The sequence below is a fragment of the Oryctolagus cuniculus genome, chromosome 12, assembly GCF_051225735.1.
Source record: "Oryctolagus cuniculus isolate XC-2025 breed Fujian yellow rabbit chromosome 12, ASM5122573v1, whole genome shotgun sequence".
Classification (NCBI taxonomy): domain Eukaryota; kingdom Metazoa; phylum Chordata; class Mammalia; order Lagomorpha; family Leporidae; genus Oryctolagus; species Oryctolagus cuniculus.
Genome location: NC_142878.1, coordinates 18,918,629 through 18,941,617, shown reverse-complemented (window position 1 = coordinate 18,941,617; position 22,989 = coordinate 18,918,629). Strand labels below are relative to the sequence as shown.

The 22,989-nt window shown below is 46.3% G+C and overlaps 1 protein-coding gene across 3 annotated transcripts in view; it reads right to left on the bottom strand.

Moving 5' to 3' along the window:
• SLC35F4 (solute carrier family 35 member F4) overlaps nt 1-22,766 on the bottom strand; it is a 344,601-nt gene extending 321,835 nt beyond the window's left edge. For all 3 annotated transcript variants that reach the window (XR_016217770.1, XR_016217769.1, XR_016217771.1), the window contains exons 1-2: nt 22,618-22,766; nt 20,850-20,915 (exon numbers count right to left, since the gene is read on the bottom strand). The gene's annotated coding sequence lies outside the window, so the exon portion shown is untranslated. The remainder of the gene's footprint in view (nt 1-20,849; nt 20,916-22,617) is intronic.
• Between the last annotated feature and the right edge of the window lie 223 nt (nt 22,767-22,989).

Sequence of the window (22,989 nt, the reverse complement as noted above, 5' to 3'; positions counted from 1 at the left end):
TTAGGCTGCTTCTTCCCAAGCAGCATCCATCATTCACTCAACTACAGAGAGAATGCAAGAGATTGGAAGACTGTTTCTGGCCTGAGGTTCCCTCTTTCCAGCTGCATCAGTAACAAAACCCTGTTCCTTTCCTGATTCCCTAAGCATCTGCTCTCCCAGCTGCTCTGCCCCACTGCTCCCCTTCCCCAAACTCAAGCAAGGGACGTAAGGCTGCCTTTCCTGTTCTCCACCCCACCCCCACTCCACCTGTTCCTCTTCCCTCCTCTTCCTCTTCCTCCCAAAGAGTTTGCTAGTTTGTGTTCCACAATCTCAGTACTTACACCTTCCCAGGGGCAAAGACAGTCATGCCTTTCAAATGACCTGACATCATTACTCACAGGTATCCTAGATGCCCTATAAAAACATACTTCGTATCACATGAAAAGATGCTCAACCTTGAGTCCTTGGGCAAATGCAAACCAAACTACAATGAGATACCACCTTACTCACACTCACCAGGAGGCTACAATACAAAAATAAAAGGTGTCCTCCAAAATAATGCTCCTCTCTAACCTGCAAATACTGACAACCCTACTGGCTCAGGTCTTCTTTCATTACACTAGAAAGGAAGATTCTCAACTAGGGGTCATTTTTATACCCTCTGACCCAGGGGGCATTCGGCAATGTCTCAGATAATATTGGCTGTAACAGTTGGTGTGGGGGTGCTATTGGCATGTATTGGCATTCAGCCTAAGAATAACAAGTGTTGGCAAGGATATGAAGAATTTGGAACCTCATGTGCATTACAGTGGCTAAATAAAATGATGCAGCTTCCATGGAAAGCAGTTTGGTGGTTCTGCAAAACTTTAAACACTGAATTACCAAATGGTCCTGCAATTCCACCCCAGGCAGATATGAATTGGAAACAAGTACTCAGATAGGTACTCCTACCCAAATGAACACAGTAGCACTATTCACAGTAGTCAAAAGGTGAAACACTTTCATGTACATCCTTGGATGCTGGGAGAAACAAATCGTAGTCTATCCATACAGTGGAATATTACTCAGTAATAAAAAGGAATCGAGTACTGATACACAACACAACTTGGCTGAACCTAGAAACCATGGTGCTAAATCAACAAAGCCAGACACAAAAGGTTACAAAGTGTGTGATTCTATTCACAGGACCATTCAGAATCAATGAATACAGAGAGACAGAAAGTAGGTCAGAGGTTGTCTAGGGCTGGAGGGATAAAAGGGTAGTAACTGGGGGGTGAAATATTCAGGGGAGGTTGACATTGTGGCATAGCAGGTAAAGCCATCATATACAACACAGGAATCCTATAAGGAAACCAGTTTGTGTCCTGGCTGCTGCACTTCTGATCCAGCTTCCTGCTAATGACCTGGGAAAAGCAGCAGAAGTCGACCCAAGTGCTTGGGTCCCTGCTACCCATATGGAAGACCTGGATGAAGCTCCTTGCTCCTGGCTTCAGCCCAACCCAGCCTGGGCCATTACAGCCATCTGGATAGCGAACCAGTGAATGGAAGATCTCTCCCCCCCTCTCTCCTTCTCTAACTCTGACTTTCAAATACATCAATAAAAATGTTTAAAAAGAAATATTTTCAGACTATATAAAGGTAGAGGTTGTATGATACTTAACTGAATTGTTGACTTTAAAAGGATTAATTTTACGTTAGGTGAATTTCACCTCATCTTTTTAAACAAATGTCCATTCAACAGTTACCAAGAATGAAACCATGTGATCTATAAACTTATTGAGAGCAGGGGTTGTGATTCACAATGTTTCATATCCCCCTTTAGAAGCCATCAAGTTGCCTGGTACATAGGCATTTACTAAATATCTGCAGGGAATGAATGGGAAGCAAGTTCACTTCCACGACCGTGTACAGCAGTCTGTGGCAGGCAGCTTTCAGCCCTGCCTCCCTCAAGGGCAGCTGCCAGTTCTGCATCTCACCTGGTGACAACTCCATCTAGGAGCTGCCAAGCCTCTGTGGGCTGGAAGAGTTTGCAGTGTTCCAGTACTCTGAGATGTAGTAAGAAGTCTGTGCCATTCTTCGGCTCAGCTTAAAACTGCAGATTTTGCTCTCCTGGATAGAGAGATGCCACTGTGAAATATCCTGCCTCATCAGTGGGTGATGTCAGAAAGCTTTCCAACTACCAGTGAGACAGGTGGGACAGTTATGGTTCTATTTTTAACATTCAGAAACTGAGATTTAGGGCTTTAAAGGTTGGTTCAAGGTCACACATTTAGAAAAAAGCAAAGACCAGGCTTGAAGACAGTTTTTGAAAAGCCAGAACTTTAGCTTTCTACTTCTGTACTAATGTTTCTAGTATCTTTGTTCCCATAATGGTATAGACCCCACACTTACCAGTAACCCACCTAAATAGTCAATGAGTTCTGCTAAAGATATTCTGTTGCTACTTTGTGCATTGTAGTTACTAGGCTCTCAGTTCTTGGTGAAGCCCCAGTGAATTTTTGCATAAAGTTGGCAATATTAAAGATACCATGGGGGGCCAGCAGCCTCCGCCTGCTGCACTGGCATCCCATATAGATGCTGGTTCAAGTCCCGGCTGCACCACTTCCAATCCAGCTCCCTGATAATGGCCTGGGAAAGCAGTGGAAGATGGCCCTAGTGCTTGGGCCCCTGCATCCACATAGGAGACCCAGAGGAAGCTCCTGGCTCCTGGCTTCTGATTGGCCTGGCTCCGGCCATTGAGGCCATTTGGTGAGTGAACCAGTGGATGAAAAGACCCTTCTCTCTGTTTCTCCCTCTATCTCTAACTCTACCTCTCAAATAAATAAATAAATATCTTTTTTAAAAAATCATATAGGGGCCAGCGCTGTGGCACAGCAGGTTAATGCCCTGGCATCCCATATGGGTGCAGGTTCAAGACCCAGCTGCTACACTTCCAATCCAGCTCTCTGCTATGGCCTGGGAAAGCAGTAGAAGATGGCCCAAGTCCTTGGGCCCCTGCACCCATGTGGGAGACCCAAAGGAACTCCTGAGTCCTGCCTTCGGATTGGTACAGCTCTGGCCGTTGCAGCCATCTGGGGAGTAAACCATCAGATGGAAGACACCTCTCCCCCCCACCGCCTCTCCTCTCTCTGTGTAACTCTGACTTTCAAATAAATAAATAAATCTTTTAAAAAATTTCATGGATCTGAACTAAATTTCTTTTCAAGTTAGCCACCTACTGTCTAGGCAGTGACTGTTTACTGAAGGATCAGCAGAGGCCAGAGATACCCTTATCCTCTTCCATTGTGATGACGGATATCTCACTGTCCCCAATCTCTTTTCATTAAGAACATTCCTCACATACATAAGTTTGTACCCTCTCCCAAAGAAGAGATGAATGGTGCCATGGGCTGCAGTACCTGTGATTTTCTAGCTCACGGATTTCCTTTCTTTCTCTCCTGTAGTTAATAGCTTCACCACTTGGTGCCTTTATTGGGTAAAGTACATTGTGCATTCCAGGGCACGGGGTTCCTGCCGATGGCCTTGATGTAACAGGACTCTTCTCTCCAGCTTCGCTTCTTTCCCCACAGCCCAGAGGTGCATTTTCCCAGCCCTAAAATCTGTGTGGATCACATATGGGCCCAGTGAATCTCTTCCCTTCTGTGGTGTGGATGTTGAATGTCTCCCAGAGGGCCATGTGTTAAAGGCTTGGTGTACAGGGTGGTGCTATGGGGAAGGATGCCTAGCAGGAGATCCTTAGGTCCTGGGGGCTATGTCCTTGACAGGTAGTTGTTATGAAATCTGAGTTCGGTCCCACCAACACACTCACTCACTCACTCACTCACTCTCTCTCACTCTCTCTCTCCTTCCTGGCTCACCATACACTCCTTCTTCTCTACACTCTTTGCCATGTGCCACGAGCCCCTCTCCAGAGCCAAAGACTTCATCATGCCATTAAGACTTTCAACTTCCAAAACTGTGAGCTAAATAAACCTCTCTTCTCTGTGGGCAGCCTAATGCAGGTATTTTTGTTGTGGTAACAGAAAGCTGACTGATATATGCTCTGACACTCTGATTCATTGAACTCCCAATGCTGTCTTTAATTCAAAATCTAGGGAAAGTGCCAAGTGTGGTGAAGAAAGCATCCCCAGTGATCACTCCCCTCGCAGTCACTCTCCCTGCTCTCTTCCTTCCAGTGCTTCCTCCCCTGCAAAAGAGAATTTGTAGGGCAGAAGAGGGAACAAGTTCATACATGTTGGTTTCTTCCTGCCTTCCTTGACCATGGCAAAGGAAGAGATGATGGGCAGCTGTCATGCCTGCAGCGGTACAGTGCGCAGCCTCAGCACTTTTTCTTTTATCCACCACTGAGTGGTTCAAGTCTGGCGCGCTCTACAAGCGCTACACCAATTTCTGCCTCCCTCTTGCGGCTACAGGAAAGTCAGCACTGTGCATTCTCCTCTGCCTTGGAATCATGACTTGGGTCATTCCTGATTTACCGAGCACTGGGCTGACCAAAACAAGTTCTTCTGCTTCTACTGATCCCGTTCATTTTTACCAAGAAAACATAAATCCAAATGTGCCCAGCTACCCACAACCACAAACCAAACATCTGATAAGTAACCTTTCACATACAACTGAATTAACCCAATAATTTATCTCACATGGGAAACAATAGGTTTTTGTCCTGAATAGTCCCCCCACTTGGTAGTCCTGCCTAGCAGCTGCTGTCAACTGAAGTTCAGATCCATGATGTGCAGCTGATAAGAGGCAGAAGTGGGCCTCAACCCCAAGGCTTCAACATAGCCACTACACCAACCTGCAATGACACTGAAGGATGCTCAACTATGAGAAGCAGTGACGATGAACAGAACCAAAGACTGTGGACAGCCCTGCCAACGACCCTAAACAGGAAGAAAGGAAAGAACCGAAAACCCCAGCTAGGGAACAATGTGTAGCAGAAGAAACCCAGGAGCTATTAGGGTGGGGACACAGAGTGGTGAGAGAAGTAGACTGGTGAGCCAAGGAGGTCACCCATGGCGCTGCCATAGCCCCCGGTATGAGTTCAGTCTCTCCTTAGCACGTGCACCACCCGACCTAGAATGACTGCATCAACTAAGTCCCTGGGGAAAACACTGCTGGCCAAGGAAGCTGCCTAATCCTGGGCCAAGGTGAAGAGCAGGACTTCCAAGGCAGCTGACACGGGGCTGGGGGAGGGGCACGGTGCTGCCAGTGGGCTCCGGTCATGACGGACAGTACAAAGGGCAGGTGAGTCTGCTGCCTTGGCCCTTCACTCAGAGGTAGAGAGACAAGACACTCAGATAACTGTCACTCAGCCTGGGCCCAGGGACTCAAAGTTAGTCAGCCATGGGCACTTTCTGGCTCACAAAAATCTGCACTGAAACCAAATACCATGTCTTGGGAAGCAGATTATTTTTAATAATGAATTGGCTTACTGGGGGAGGTAGAGTCCCGGTTGAACAGCGAGCAGAGAAAAGAGAATTCCTGGCAGGCTGCATTGCAGCGCTGATCACAGAGCAGCAACAGGAGGAAACAGACCTCGGGAGATGGTCCTGAAATTAACCGATCGCTCCCCTGGGGCAGTTCACACTCCTCGGTCTTTTCCTCTCTGTATCCATCCTTATTCCCACTCTAGCCTGGCTGCCTCACGTCGGCCCTAGCCACCACTTCAACACTAGGCATGATTCTGTCTCCTGGCTGCTCAAAACCTTTCAGCACTCTTAGACTGGAATGGAAGGTTCTCGTGACACTAGAACTCTAGGCAGAGTGAGCCCCCCAACTCCCCAACCTCCTCTCCCAGCATGCTCCTCTTGCCATTGCCGTAGGTGCAGCCCACTCTGGATGTCCTGCCCCAGGGTCTTTGCCCATGCTGCTTGCATGGTCTGAACATGCCCACCTAGTTGCCTGGTTAATTTTTTCATCCTTTAAGTCTCAGCCCTCCCCACCTCAGTTGGTTAGTTCGAGTCCTCCTGATGAATGTCCTCATGGTTCCCTGTAGATTTCCTCCTCTTACTTATCAATGTACCTGTTTATCATCTGCCTTCCTCCAAAGACTGGAAGCACTGTGAGAGCAGAGACCTACGCTACCCTGTCCCCCACAACAGGATAGATGCTCAATGAATTGTCTGATTGTATTGATTTGAATGGCAGAGAACAAGAGACAGAAGCTCCCTCCCATGGTTTACTCCCCAAATGCCCACAAGAGCGGATACTGGGCCAGGCAAAGCAACTCAGTCCAGGTCTCCCCGCTGGGTGGCAGGGACCCGACTACTTGAACCATCACCTGCTGCCTCCCCAGGATGTACACTAGCAACAAGCTGCCAGTAGGAGTAGAGCCAGGACTTAAACCCAGGTACTATAAAATGGGATACAGGTGTCGCAAATGGTCTCTTAACTTCTGGGTCAAATACTGCCCCAATAAATTATATAAATAATTTTAAAAAGCACTAAAAATTAAACAAACTAGATTTTTCATGTATTTCATATATACTTTTTTTGTTTTTAAAGATTTATTTGAAAGTCAGAGTTACACAGAGAGAGGAAAGAGAGAGAGAGGTCTTCCATCCAATGGTTCACTCCCCATTGGCCTCAATAGCCAGAGTTGTGCTGATCTGAAGCCAGGAGCCAGAAGCTTCTTCCGGGTCTCCCACGTGGGTGCAGGGGCCCAAGGACTTGGGCCATCTTCTACTGCTTTCCCAGGCCATAACAGAGAGCTGGACAAGAAGTGGAGCAGCCAGGACTCAAACCAGTACCCATATGGGATGCCAGCACTTCAGGCCAAGGCATTAACCCTCTGCGCCACAGCGCCGGCCCCCATATACACGGCTTTAAGAACATGATTCTTCCCACTCCCCTCCTTCCCCCATCACTGTCCCTCCTCCTTCCTTTCTTACTTTAATTGTTGTGACAGCATGCTTCAGGCTTTCAAGGTACTTTATAGTCACGAACTTAATCCTCCACTAAATAAAGAATTCAACAAATAGAAAGTAGAAAGACCACTGTTCCTCAGGAGTGTAGACAAGGTCTATAAATAATATTTCTTAAAAGATTTATTTGGGCCGGCGCTGCGGTTCAACAGGCTAATCCTCCGCCTTGCGGCCCGCACACCGGGTTCTAGTCCCAGTTGGGGCGCCAGATTCTGTCCCAGTTGCCCTTCTTTCAGGCCAGCTCTCTGCTGTGGCCCGGGAAGGCAGTGGAGGATGGCCCAAGTGCTTGGGCCCTGCACCTCATGGGAGACCAGAAGAAGCACCTGGCTCCTGGCTTCGGATCAGCGCGGTGCGCCGGCTGCAGTGTGCCGGCCATGGTGGCCATTGGAGGGTGAACCAATGGCAAAGGAAGACCTTTCTCTCTCTCTCTCTCTCTCTCTCACTGTCCACTCTGTCAAAAAAAAATTTTATTTGGAAGATGGGGTTAGAGAGAGAGAGAGAAGGAGGAGGGGAGACAGAGATCTTCCATCCATTGGTTCACTCCCCCAAATGGCTGCAAAGGCAGAGGCAGGCCAAAGCCAGGAGACAGGAACTCCACCTGGGAAAGCAACAGAAGATGGCCCAAGTTTTGGGCCTCTGCCACCCACATGGGTAACCAGGATGAAGCTCCTGGCTTCAGTCTGGCTAGCATGGCCATATGGGGAGTGAACCAGCAGATGAAGATCTCTCTATCTCTCCCTCTCTCTCTCTCTCTGTAACTCTTTCAAATAAATACATAAGTCTTTAAAAAAAAAAAAAAAAGACATTCCTGCCATCTGCTGAAAACAGTCTAATCCTGCAGGGCACCTCAATGCCTGTTACTTACAGGGAGCCCCTAGAGCTGAGCAAGGCACAACACGCACAGTTGTAAGCGGCAGCACTAGTGGACAAGAGGCCCATTAAAGAAGGTGCTGATTAAAGTGCTAGCCGTGCTTCTTTGCAAACTGCTCTAAGGAGCTCCTCACACGCATTCCAGCCACATTCTGCCCGCTCTCTGCCCTACTGCGGCAACTGCGGGCAGCACACCGCAAAACCTCAGGCACCTTCATTCCTTTGTTCCTTACATGTTTAATGGACGCCAATCCTGCAACAGGCTCCATGCTGGAAGCAGGGGGAACAGAAACGAACAAAGGAGTCTCTTTTTCTCTAATAAGAAAGAGAAAGCCAACTGCCTGGCACTGCCTGTGTCTCTGGAAGGCCAGGCAATACAGGTGCCCGGTGTCCCCAGAGGCTAACGGGAGGGAGTTCCACTAAGGGCATTTCACCATCTGAACCCTCTCCCTTGGGTGTTCTACTCACACTTGAGCCTCTTCCCAGGCTAAAACTCAAGGTAAACTCGTGATCTTATTTGCTTTAGGCCACGTGGATTCTTGAAGCCCTCCCATAGGGATTGTGGCTGCTGGACAAGGGCGCCAGTCCTGCCTCCAGCTGGTCGGGGTCTCACCTCTTCCAGTGGGGTGGCTGGCTGGCCTCTGATGCCGATGACCCAGGGCAATGATAATGGGGCCAAGAGCACCCAAGCAGGGTGGGGCTGTGTCCACTGGAGCTCGCTGCACCCAGCTCCTCAGCCCAGCAGCCCCTGGGGCTGGAGGCTCATTGAGCAAAGACATGAAGGGCCACAGGTTCAGTATCAGGGCCCTGAGTACTGTTTCCTAGAAGGCAGAAAGCAAATCCAGCCATCACCACACAAAATGGGCCACCTGACTTTTGCAGAGTGACATTCAATGTTCCCACAGGGCTCACCGCACACTCGGAATTGCCTGGATGCTAGGAGAAAGATCGATGGCCCAGGGCCCATCTTTGAGGAGGGCAGGTTGCCCACCCAGGCTGCCCACTGCCTACACAAGAAATGCTGAGAATTTTCATTCTTAATACATAGGCTTGCTATCCAGTAGCCATTGTACCTGAGCACTTATTGGGACAGGCAGACTTTGGGGGACATCCTGTTCTCCTTGCTCCCCAGGGGATAAATCACCCTGTTGGTAAATGAGGATCTGATCTCAATAATTTCAGGACACACAGCCAGGGTAGGAAAGGGAGTGCAGTAGATTGGCTGGCCGGTGAGGAGCTCCTGGGGGAAGGAGTGTCCACTCGTAACAATTCCTTGGCCAACCTCCCACACCCACCAGTGTGTCCTGTGTCTCTGCAGAAGTACGAGGAGGAGGAGGAAGAGAGCAAAGTTGGGTAGAGAGAGGCAAAGTACACACCTTGATTGTGGTTTGACTCTTCCCCCTGGAAGAGAGGCTCCAGAAATTTTCAAACATCAAAATTATCACGTGGTCATCGGACACAGAGGTTAAGATGCTACTCGGGAGACCCACGTTCTGTGTTAGCGTGCCTGGGTCCGAGTCCTGGCTCTGCTCTGGCCCAGCTTTTTATTAATGTGTACCCTGGGATGCAACAGGGGCTGCTGGCTCAAGTGCTTGGGTTCATGCCACCATGTGACAGACCAGATTTGGTCTGGCCCGAAAGGTTGTGGGCATCTGGGACAAGAACTGAAGAACGGAAGATACCCCCCTCTCTGCCTTCTAAATAAAGTGAACTAGGGACCAGCTCCGTGGCAGAGCCAGTGAAGCCTCCACCTGTGATGCCAGCAGCCCCTGTGAGCACTGGCTCCAGTCCTGGCTGCTCTGCTTCTGATCCAGCTCCCTGCTGGTGAGCCAGCCCGAAAGATAGCCCAAGTGCATGGGCCCCTGCCACCCATATGGGAGACACAGATGGAGTTCCAGGCTCCTGGCTTCAACCTGGCCCATCCCCACATGTTACAGCCACCTGGGGAGTGAACCAGTACACAGAAGTGCGCTCGCTCTCTCTCTCTCTCACTCTCTCCTCCTCTCTCCCTCCCTCATGTGTTCTCTCTCCTCTCTTTCTCTTCCTTTCAAATAAACACTTAAAATAAAATTTACTGCAGAAAATCAGAAATAATACTTATTCTGTCAAAATGTACCAAAATCTAAAAATGTGGAACTTGCCTTTGCAAATGACCAAGCAAATGCCAAACCTGGGAGTTCAGCATAGGAGTCAAGAAGCTTAAAATGAAGATTTTTCTAACTCCTTGTATTCCCTCAGCTGACCTCACCTAATCATCCTTATTCTCTAGAGGCTGGAGGAGTCGTGCAGATTCTCTTGTGTTTGTGCAGAAGCACCACAGGGCTTGCGTGTAAAAGGCTGCTACATAGGCAAGCAGAGGGGGCTCAGAACCACAGGCAGCCCCAGCAATGAAGGGTGGAGGCATGGCTAAGAACCTGACAGTGGGGAAGCAAATTACAGCAGAGAGAGCAAGCCAGGATGTGCCACTGGGGGTCTTTGTGTAGGCATTCTTAGTTGAGATTTGGGGGACATCACTAGGCTTCTGGGTGCCTTCAGGCACCTCCCCAAATTTTCTTCCATAATGACTGATGTTGTCTTAAGTTGAGGTTTTATGGCTCAAAGAAGCCTCATCCAGTATATTAGTTTCCTATTGGTGCTGTCATGAATTATCACAGCTGTAATGGTTTCAACCGACAACACTTATCTCACAGTTCTGCAGCTCTGGAGGGTGGCATGGGTCTCACCCTCTGGGGCTCTAGGTGAGCGTCCATTTGCTGACCTTGTCCAGCTTCTGGAAGCCACTCTCTTTCCTTGGCTGGCAGTCCCCTTCCTCCATCATCAAATCAGCAATGATATTTTCCTTTGGCATCACCATCATCTCCTCTTCCACTTTCCTCTTCTATTTTTAAGGAGCCTGGAGATTAAATTGAGCCCACCCAGATAATCCAAGATCATCTCCCTGCCTTTAGGTGGGCTGATCAGCAACCTCAATTCTGTCTGCACCGTTACTTCCCCATTTTCATGTAAAATAATTTATCCACCCATTTTCAGGGATTCAGATGTGCACATCCTTGAGAGGTCATTATTCTGTCAACTGCAGTTAGCATGCAGATTTATTACCTGGGAATGATCATCCCAAATTATTACCCAGGAGAATGCATGAAGTTGAACTCCTGAAGCCCAGTTCAGAAGAGCAAGCCCACAAACCTACTTCCTAGACCGTTACTTTCGTTTTCAAGGATTCACATAGATTTTTAAGCTACAGATACTTTAACGACCCATTCTCAAGACTCTCACTACCGAGGCAGACTTTTCCTCCTCATTTTGTTTGCTAATCTCCGGGAAGATGAGGAAGCAGAAAGATACGGTTTGGGCCAGAGCAGCTCGTGTGTCCACAACTTGGCAGTGGCACGTAAATGCCAATTTGCCACAGAATGTGGTCCACAATCCACCTGCCTCAAATTGCCTGGCCCATTTTGTCAAATTCTGGGAGTGGGATCTAGGAATCTTCATTTTAAAAAGATTTTTGGTGATGCTGAAGCAAACTAAAGCTTAGTGTCCTCTATTTCAAAGTTTCCCAGTCTACACGCAGCCTCTCTCAGCTCTCGGCAGCTCCATAAACAATTTGCCTAATCAGTGTTCTGTCCTTACTGTGATTCACAGACATATATATTTTAAGCAGCATCAATTTTGTGTTCCTGCTGGAGAAGAACAGCATGATATTTCAGTGCAAGTTCATGGTCTCCAACTGGGAATTCTCTAATATATCTTTAATATAAACCAACAAAATAAAAACTGATTGATGCATAATTCATCGTTAGAGCTGGTAGATCAAAGTGCCTTTCATAATTTAACAAATGAACACATCAACTGTTAAATAATTATAAAAGATACAGTGTTGCCTTTTGTAGATTGACACGAGTCGTGAATAAATATTATACAAAAGGAAAATAATATTGCATCACTTTTGCCAAACTGCTAATCACAAACAAGTTACCTGGGGAAAGGAAGATGTACTTACTAAAAACTTAAAATCTTATGCAATCCCATGCTCTGGTTTGAGTATGATTTGGCACCACAGCTCAGTCAGTGCTTTAAGCTTGAAAGCTGTAAGTCAGTGGTGCCAAAAGGGTAGAAATTTAATTTGATTATAGAGTTAGGAGGTAGGCCTTTGGGCACTTCTAGTCATTAGGAATGTGCCCTTAGAAGTAGATCTCATGACAGGGATGTTACTAAACCCTGAGTTTGGTTCCAGCCACTCTGCTTCCTGCTTCTCCATGTGATCCTAAACTCATACTCTGTCATTGCCATCCACCACCCTACTGGATAGCAGACAGCAGAGCTGTCCAGTCTTGGACTTAACACTTGAAAATTGGAGATAATTAAACCTTTTCTCTTTATAAAGTTAATTTGGGTATTTCATTGTATCAGTGAAAAATTAATTCATCCCATTTGTCTATTTTTACTTGTGTTGCCTGATCTGGGTGCAACAGACCAAGTAAAAAGTCTATTGAACTTTAATTTTTCAGCCAGAATCATATAAGCTGAGCCAATTGAGATGTCTGTGGTATTGGCTATTGTTCCTGCTGCTAATGATTGGTCCTCTTCAATTAGAACATGACAAGATTAACTTTTCCTAGATGACCTGCCACTGTGGTCTCCATTTTCAATATAATCTCATTTCTTTTTAAAACAAGTTATTCAGGAAGCCAGCACTGTGACGTCATGAGGCTAAGCCTCCACAACTCAAATGGGATTATATTAAACCAAAAGTCTTCTGCATAGCCAAGGAAACAATCATCGGATGTAAAGAATGGAGAACATATGTGCAATCTACACTTTTGATATGAGATTAACACACAAAATATGAAAGGAATTCAAACTCAATAGCAAAATAGTCTAACTTTAAAATGAGCTTAAGACCTAAATAGATATTTCTCGAGAGAAGGCATACCAACAGACAGCAGGTATATGAGCACTCAACATTGCTAGTCACTAGGGAAATGCAAATAAAACCACAATGAGATACTACCTCGCTGCACTTAGCGTGGCTGCCATCAAAAAGAAAAAAAAATAAATGCTGGTGAGAATGTGAACAACAGGAACACCTTACACACTGTTGGTTGAAATGTAAATTAGTAAAGCCATTACAAAAACAGTATGGGGTTCTTCAAAAAATTAAAAATAGAACTAGTATAAGATGCACCAGTCACACTACTGCATGTATATCCAAAGGAAATTAGATCATTCTGTCAGAGACATTTGAGCTCCCTTGTTTATCACAGCCCTATTCACAATAGCCAAGATATGAAATCAAGTGTCAATCAAATGATAAATGATAAATAACAAAATATGTATATATTCATGGTAGAATATTATTTAGCTATAAAGAATCAGGAAATTTTCATTTGTGACACTATGTTGGAGAACATTGTGATAAGGGACATAAATCAGGTGTGGAAAGACAAATGTTGGCCGGCGCCATGGCTCACTAGGCTAATACTCCACCTTGTGGCAACGGCACACCGGGTTCTAGTCCCGGTCGGGGTGCCGGATTCTGTCCTGGTTGCCCCTCTTCCAGGCCAGCTCTCTGCTGTGGCCAGGGAGTGCGGTGGAGGATGGCCCAAGTGCTTGGGCCCTGCACCCCATGGGAGACCAGGAGAAGCACCTGGCTCCTGCCATCGGATCAGCGCGGTGCACCGGCCGCAGCATGCCAGCCGTGGCGGCCATTGGAGGGTGAACCAACGGCAAAGGAAGACCTTTCTCTCTGTCTCTCTCTCTCACTGTCCACTCTGCCTGTCCAAAAAAAAAAAAAAAAGACAAATGCTGGATTTTCTCCTTCATATGTAGGATCTTAAAAAGTTCGTATCATAGAAGTTGAAAGTAAGATAATGATTTCGAGAATCTAGAGAGGGTAGAGGACAGGGAATATTAAGATAGATGGGGGGCCAGCACTGTGGCGCAACAGGTTAAAGCCCTAGCCTGAAGTGCTGGTATCCCATATGGGCACTGGTTCAAGTCCCGGCTGCTCCTCTTCCGATCCAGCTCTCTGCTATGGCCTGGGAAAGCAGTAGAAGATGGCCCCAGTGCTTGGGCCCCTGCACCCATGTGGGAGACCTGAAAGAAGCTCCTGGCTCCTTGCTTCGAAATTGGTGCAGCTCTGGCCATTGCGGCCATCTGGAGAGTAAACTAGTGGATGGAAGACCTCTCTCTGTCTCTACCTCTCTCTGTAACTCTGCCTTTCAAATAAATAAATCTTAAAAAAAAAAGATTGGTCTTTTATCAGTGGTACAATGTTACTGTTAGTTAGGAGGAATAAGTTATGGCACCTATTGCATAGTAGGGTGACTACAGTTAACAATAAATTATCAGGGCCAGCATGTGGTATAGCCCATAAAGCTGCCGCCTGTGATGCCAGCACCCCAAATGGGTGCCAGTTCCAGTGCCAGCTGTCCCGTTTCTGATCTAGATCCCTGCTAATGCACCTGAGAAAGCAGCAGAAGACGGCCCGAGTACTCGGGGCCCAGTCACCCACGTGGGAGACCCAGGTGAACCTCCTGGCTTTGGCCTGGCTTGGACCTGGCCATTGCAGCATTTGGGGAGTGGACCAGCAGATGCAAGACCTTTCTCTGGCTCTCCCTCTTTGTAAGTTTGCCTTTCAGAGAAATAAATAAAATGCTTTTTCAAAAATAAAGTTATCATATTTCAAAATACCTAGAAGACAGGATGGTTAATGTTCTCACAACAAAGAAAGGATAAATGTTTAAATTCATGGCTATGCAAATTTCCCTGATTTGATTATTACATAAGGTATATACATATCAAAACACCACTTGTACAATTATGTGTTGACCAAAAATTTTAAAATAGATAAAAAAAATCTGAGTAGCTTAAAAGCAGTTTTAAATAGGGAAAAACTGTTAGAATAAACATAAGATCAGATTAGTGTTTTCCACTAGCAATTGAAATAATTAATAATCTGAAATGCTAAACAGAATCAAAAAGGAATAAAATTAGTTTTAAGAATACTTTTATATATGAAAATCATTTTCCTTTTTGATTCATAGTTTTAATTATTTTTTAATTTTTAGTCAATTCGTTAGGTGACTTTCTCCTCGAGAGAAGATAAATAGGTTGCCTTAGTAATTTTTAAGTGCATAAACATTCCATAACAAATGCATCATGTGAAAACAACACTACTATTAAAGCTAACAGTTGCCCACATCCCCAGTTAATCCAGTCCCTCCTCCTCTCTAAGATGGGAAGCACTGGTAATGGTTTGGAATTTATTCTCCAGATTTTGTTCTCTTTACATGTGTGTTTCCATACATGTACCCATGAAGAGCACTCAGAATTGCTGTGAGCATTTCTCAGATAAGTAGTGTCATACTATACACATCCTTCTATAACGTGGTTTAAGATTTATTTTTTAGGCCGGCGCCGCGGCTCACTAGGCTAATCCTCCACCTAGCGGTGCCGACACACCAGGTTCTAGTCCCGGTCGGGGCGCCGGGTTCTGTCCCGGTTGTCCCTCTTCCAGGCCAGCCCTCTGCTGTGGCCAGGGAGTGCAGTGGAGGATGGCCCAGGTGCTTGGGCCCTGCACCCCATGGGAGACCAGGAAAAGCACCTGGCTCCTGGCTCCTGCCATCGGATCAGCGCGGTGCGCCGGCCGCAGCGCACCAGCCGCGGCGGCCATTGGAGGGTGAACCAACGTCAAAAGGAAGACCTTTCTCTCTGTCTCTCTCTCTCACTGTCCACTCTGCCTGTCAAAAAAATTAAAAAAAAAAGATTTATTTTTTATTTATTTGAATGGCAGAGTTACAGAGAGAGAGGGAGGAATAGAAAGAGATCTGCTGGTTCTCCTCCCAGATGGCCACAACAGCCAGGCTGGGCCAGGCCAAAGCCAAGAGCCAAGAGCTGCAACCAGGTCTCCCACATGGATGCAGGGGCCCAAAGACTTGGGCCATCTTCTGCTGCTTCCCCAGGCACATCAGCAGGGAGCTGAATCAGAAGTGAAGCAGCCCAGATTCAAACTGACCCATATGGAGTACTGGCAGCACAGGCAGCAGCTAAACCCGTTATACCACAACGCTGGCCCCTACAACCTGATTTTTTTCACCATTATGAAGTTTTTCTTGTATATGATAGTGATAACTTGGTGCCAAATATTGTTCTAAGTACTGACCCCATATTATCTAACTTAATCCTCACAGCAACCCATTGAAATCAGTGTTATTATCATAGTTTCACATTTGGGGAAATTGAAACACAGAGTGAAGTCAAAAAAGCTGTTTCCATTGTCACACAGCTGTAGCCTATGTGGAGCTAAAAATCATAAGCTTCAAATAATTTAAATTACCCTCAATGTCTACAAAATTAAGAGAAGCTAGAAACTTCCCCTTCCGTCCATTAACAGTCATATAAGTGCTTTCTGCTTATAATGCACTAACAATTAGCCTTTGACAGGTCAGAGAGGAAGTTAGTAAATATGTAAATTCCAGCCATCCTAAAAGTCAAATACATCTATAATTATTTTGCATCTTGAAGGCATGCATTTAGTCTGTTAAGAAAGGTAAACAGCTTCAATTACAGTCAGGACTTTGATTTACAATCTCGAAATCATGACTACTTATTCAAATAAAAATGCACATTTATTTGAGAAACCATCACCCTTAACCCACAACACTCTATTGATGACTTTGATTTACTAATCTGGCTCAAATTAACTCTAAAGGTATGGATCCATCTTAGGAACACTAGCAAAAGGACTTCTTTTCAAAAAGTTACATGAGTAAAATAAATTACTCAACCAAATTAAAGTCATCGTGTGGAATCTACATTTTCTTCAAAGTCCAAGAGCTGTTTTCAACAATCTCACTACTCAATGGCGATAACTGATAGTCATTTAAATGGTTTCCTGACAGCCTGCAAGTGCAACCTGCCCCATTATTGTACACACCTCCTCATGCTGCCGCACAAGCATTCTCTAGAGCAGTGACTCCTCCAGACCAGTGTGACTGCCACCAGCTAGAACTGATCAGAAATGCAGATTCACAGCAGCCTCAGAAAATGTAAGTACAAAATGAATTTATAGTCCCTAAATTCAAAAGCTGCCAAAACACTATAAAATTTAATCAATTGGCCTTGGAAAACTTCCACTTCCCATCTTTTTCACCTGCAAAATTGAAATAAGCATTTTTGCCATGCTTGAAGGTACGACAGGTGACTCACAAGCTTAAATTGTCTACAAGGGATAGCACGCCCAGGTGGTTATAGACTATAGGTTATTTTGGCTGTTTTAAAAGCAGGGCCTGTTCTTCATAAAAATAAATGTTTGTTTGTAACTGGCCCATTTCTGCTTGCTTGGTAATGGCCAAAGTCACCAGACTCTGGCTTCTCCTGCTTTCTCCTGGCTGCAGCCACAGGATAACACAGGTGGAGCCAAGGTCAGTGACGTCTGACCCCGACTGGGAACAACTGAATCCTTACATTTTTCAAAGACAACAAAAGAGTTAAAAAGAAACTGGCTGATTGGCTACCCGCTTCTCACTTCAGCATGCCTGCTTTCTGCTTGCACAAGCAGACTGGTAAGAGGTTTTGCCTTTAAACACCCCTGTACCCCTCACCCCTCACTGCAACACAGGGCTGTCTTCTCCAGACTTGTTCTGCGAGAGGGCAGTCGCCCGCTGGCTAATAAAGACTCCTAATTTGACCTCAGAATTCTCGCTGTGTTTTTAATCTGTGCACCCCACAACAAAAGGAGAAGATAAATCAGAGTCACCGTCAGTGACACGGCAGGTACCTTCCAGGGGCTACTCTTCGCTCTGCCAGCTCTGAAAGCCTGCGTGTGTGGTAGTCATGTAGTGCTAAGGAACCTAGCCATGATGAGCGACCTCAACAGAGAGGCATAAATTAGAACTTATAGTAGGAAATGATCCATCAAGTCAATTATTTATAATAAGAGAAGCATCTGCAAGATACTGGAGTGATCTGGCCAGGGCTGTAAGCCCCTCTGGGTAAAAATGTCCAAGAAAGCCAGTTGTCATTAGGACGAAGGCTAGAGTGTGGAATCAGAGCCTGGGAGCTGGCTCTGACTTAGATGTTCAATAGCTCCAGGCTCTGCAGCACCCACCTCCACCAAGATAGCAGGTTGTTTGTCCTTGAACAGCTTCCCTAGGCGGGGCTTGGATGGCACTGCCAACGTGGGGCTCTGAGAATTTCCCTTTCCCTTGCTCCCCTGCTGACCACCTTCCATCTGAAGGAGGCTTTCCTTCCGTAAGTGAGCAGCTGGAGCCAAGTTCCGATCAGATGGTGTTGATCTAGGATCCACTCCATCTCATTCAACAGAGAAGACTTTGCTCTTATCTGTTAGGTGTGCAGGGATGATCAACACTCAGTTTAATGAGTTAGCAAATTAATGAGTTTCCTCCTTGTTAGTTCCAGCCTTCAACTGCAACAATTTAAAAAAAAAAAAATTAAGTATTCTGGGCCGGCGCCGCGGCTCAACAGGCTAATCCTCCGCCTAGCGGCTCCAGCACACCAGGTTCTAGTCCCGGTCGGGGCGCTGGATTTTGTCCCGGTTGCCCCTCTTCCAGGCCAGCTCTCTGCTGTGGCCAGGGAGTACAGTGGAGGATGGCCCAAGTGCTTGGGCCCTGCACCCCATGGGAGACCAGGAGAAGTACCTGGCTCCTACCATCGGATCAGCACGGTGCGCCGGCTGCAGCACACCGGCCACAGCGGACATTGGAGGGTGAACCAATGGCAAAAAGGAAGACCTTCCTCTCTATCTCTCTCTCTCTCACTGTCCACTCTGCCTGTCAAAAAAAAAAAAAAAAAAAAAAGGATTCACAAAGTATTACCAACACAGGCCCTGCCAGACTTGGTCCATCTCTGAGACACAGGGTGTTTGAAGTAAGCACAGTCATTTTTAGCATAGATTTCTTCTTACAATTCCCAAACAAAATGAGCTATGCTGCTGCAATCTTGTTTACACTGTAAATCGACTTGGCAAACCTTTTCTTCCAAATTTGAAAGAATATTTTAACACAACACAGTCCTGTTAAATTTTAAAGATCCTGAATTAAATGAATACAAACTAATGAACTTTCAGCACACTTTTCCATGAACTGGAAAAAAAAAAAAAACAAGATTGAGAATGTAAAAATGTGGTGTCACCTGGTGTTTGCCATAAAACTATTATATTGTAATTCTACCAAAGTGCTTAACAGTCAAGCTCTCAGATTTTCCATTTTACTTCTCAGCACTTTCTAGTCACCTAAGTTATCTAACTACAATGTCACCATACACAAGAACTTAACCCAAGATCTTTCAAAATTGTCTCACCATTTCTGACAACATAAATGAATCCTGAGAACATTATGTTAAATAAAATACGCCAGACACAGAAAGACTAATATTGTATTCTCACTTGTACATGAGGTCTAAAACAGTCAAACACAGAAACAGCAGAATGGTGATTCCTAGGGTGTGGGGTGAGAGAAATGGGCAGAAGTTGATCAAAGGACACAAAGGATCAGTTATAAAATGAAAAAATTCTATGGAATCTAATGTGCAGCAGTGACTAATAATACTATATTGCATGCTTCAAATTTGCTAAGAGTAGATTTTTTTTTTTTTTTTTTTGACAGGCAGAGTGGACAGTGAGAGAGAGAGACAGAGAGAAAGGTCTTCCTTTGCCGTTGGTTCACCCTCCAATGGCCGCCGCTGCTGGCGCGCTGCGGCCGGCACACCGCGCTGATCCGACGGCAGGAGCCAAGCGCTTCTCCTGGTCTCCCATGGGGTGCAGGGCCCAAGCACTTGGGCCATCCTCCACTGCACTGCCTGGCCACAGCAAAGAGCTGGCCTGGAAGAGGGGCAACCGGGACAGAATCCGGAGCCCCGACCGGGACTAGAACACGGTGTGCCGGTGCCACAGGCGGAGGATTAGCCTAGTGAGCCGTGGTGCTGGCCAAGAATAGATCTTAAATGTTTTCATCACAAAAATAAAAACCTAGTAATTATGTGAGGTGAGAGACAATAGATTTGCTAATCCTTTCTCAATGCATCCAAATCTTCAGTCATTACACTGTACCTCTTACTTAAATGCATACAAATTTGCCAGTTACACCTCAATAAAGCTACATATATTATAGATATAAAATTAGTTCAGAATTTCATAGAGATAGAAAGATTAATGGTTGCCAGGGATTTCAGGGAGAGGAGAAGAGAGATGGCTAATGGGTCAGAGGTTTCCTTTGAGGGGGGTAATGAAAATGGTCTATAATTACATATTGGTTAATGGTTGCACAATGCACATCCCTATGATTATATCCTAAAAGTCAATGAGCTGTGGTTAAAAGTCACTTAAAAAGGGTGCGTGTGAATTATATCCTAATAGAAAAACTGACTTCATAGCAATTTGGACCTTCTCCGAATTCTGTATTTTGGTTCTATTCATTGCCCATGGGCAGAAATTACAAGAAGCATAAAGAAGAGGAATTGTTCAGACAACCTCCATTTGAAAGAGATTTGGGGCCTTAAATGAAGTAGAAACAAAACCCACAGTGGGAGATTGAGACTCCACTCATCTCTGCTGAAGAGTTGGTTCCTGACAGCAATTGAGCTGCCAAGGCCTTAGGAAATCATGAGAAAGTAGCATCATCTGTTCTCCAAGGGCAAAATTAGCCACATTTGTGGTGCGGACACCAAGGCTGGGGGATCAACTGAAGGCAAGAGCTCTGGGTGCTCATGGGCTCCATCCACCCGCCCCAGCACTGTACAGGTGCCAATCTTTTGAGAATACTCACTCCTGCAAAATCCAACCCGTTCCAGTGCATAAGAAGGTCACAGACATGAAAATGTAAACGTTAGACTTTTGAAAACGGGACCTGTAAACTGAATTCGTGTGAAGGGAATCACCATTGCTCTATTCATCTACGTAAAGCACTCAAATGCATTCGCCAAAGTGATAGGAGGCGAGATTCGGCCCCAAGCAATAAAAGATTGTATTTTAAATACTCTCCTAGTCTGTTCTCTTGTACTAACAACACAATAACACAGGTTGGTACATATAAAGAAAAAGAGGTTTCTTTTGCTCACAGTTTGGGTCCGAGGTTGAGGGGCCACATCTGGCGACGACGTTCTTGCTGGCTGAGTCCTGAGGTGCTGCAGTAGAGACAGGGAGAGCATGGTAGAGCTAATCAAACTAGCTTTTATATCAAACCCATTTCAGAGAAAATGGTTTAACCCATGAATCACAAGAATGGCTTAGTCCATCCACATGGGCACAGCCCTAATTACCTCTATTTTATTTTATTTATTTATTTATTTATTTATTTTTTGACAGGCAGAGTGGACAGAGAGAGAGAGAGACAGAAAGGTCTTCCTTTGTCATTGGTTCACCCTCCAATGGCTACCGCGGCTGGCGCGCTGCAGCTGGCACACCGCGCTGATCCGATGGCAGGAGCCAGGTGCTTCTCCTGGTCTCCCATGGGGTGCAGGGCCCAAGCACTTGGGCCATCCTCCACTGCACTCCCTGGCCACAGCAGAGAGCTGGCCTGGAAGAGGGGCAACCGGGACAGAATCCGGCGCCCCGACCGGGACTAGAACCCGGTGTGCCGGCGCCGCAAGGTGGAGGATTAGCCTGTTGAGCCGCGGTGCCGACCCCTAATTACCTCTTAAGGGTTCCACCTGGTCCCACTTCTTATTACCTTGTAACAGGAATTAAATTTCAACACTAGTTTCAGATGGGGAGAACTATATTCAAACTACATCAAATAGCCTAAGCTTCCGAGTGACAGTTACAAATCACTGGCCTTCTGGACATTTAGGGGAAAAACCAACCATGTGCAAGGAGAATGAGAGAACCTTCCTCCTCCCCAGAGGGAATACAAGCAGAGTCAGCCGCCTAGCTCAGAACAAACCATAGTATATATAACAAAAAAACCGAGTAGGCAAGCACAGGGGTGAGGAATCTCTCAGGGTCATTTTATTAATTGCAGAACATCTCTGCCCCTCTCGCCCAGTGTCTGACAAGAATACTTAGAGATCTGTAAACCTGGTAAAGATTCCCTGATTTCAGAGGCTTCTTTTGCAATCTGTTAACCTAAGTGGATTGCAGACCCATTCCATCTGAGTCGTTTGTCTATACAAAGCTTGCTCTGCACTAGCCAGAGTGAAGCAAGCTGGATCGGCTCTGCAGGTGCTCCAGGTGACCACCTGCTTGAAAAGAGGTATGGCTGCCCCTCACATCCTTAAACTTCCCTAAGCAATCCTGCACTCAAAAGTTCACCCTTCATTTAGACTCCTAACCTTTGAGGGATTTCTGTTATCTTCACCACAATCAAAATGGCTTTACTTTGTATCAGTTTAGATCCAATTTGTTTAATTTAATGAGGTTGTTGTGCTGTCACTCACATATCCTGGCAGCCAGTAGCCAGAAAGGGCATGCCACAGACCCGTCACTGTCATTCCCAGCAGTCCCCCATGACCTTTCTCACCCCCCTCCCACCTGCTTGCCATAGTTCCAGGCCATGGGCTGGTGTTTGTGCCTAGCCCTGGTTCTGTCCTAGGAGTGCATGAGGGACCTTGGTTGCCCTGGCTGGCCTTTAGGGCCCTGTAAGCACATCGAGGTTCTTGCTTTCCCAAATGGAAGTCATCGTCTGTATCAGCTCTCCCTACCCTGACCTGTGGCCAAGCCCAAGCCCAAGCCAGCGCCCACCCCACCCCACATCCCCAGTGAGAATCAGAGTTTCACATAAGGCTCTGTAACCTGATCCAGTACCCCTCCCAGTCCCTGGCACAACTGAAGGAGTGTTGTTCCAGGTGATGCTCACTACCCTCCTCCCTACCCCCTTGGCCCTCTTACCAGTGGGGCGTTCTTGGTCTCCTCTCTCCAGCTCTCTCCGCAGCTTTCACACCTAAGACCCTAGAAGCTCCTATCTGCCCTGGAAACCCTCCCCATGCCCCTACCTCAAGCATTCTGGGAGCAACAGTCTCCTCCCCTCACCCAGATGGCCCCTCCCAGCACGTACCGTTCTTAACTACGCAAGTGGGATTTCTGGGGGGCAGAGCCTGTCTCCTCACTGTCTTGTGAGAACAGAAATGACAACAATTTTGTCTTCCCTAAGCCTGCACCCCTCCTCTACGGTCGTGAGGGGTAGGGAGTGGAACTCGGGGCCTCTGTTTTTCATCTTACTAACTGCATGGTCTTTCCCAGCCATCTTACTAGGTGTTTGCT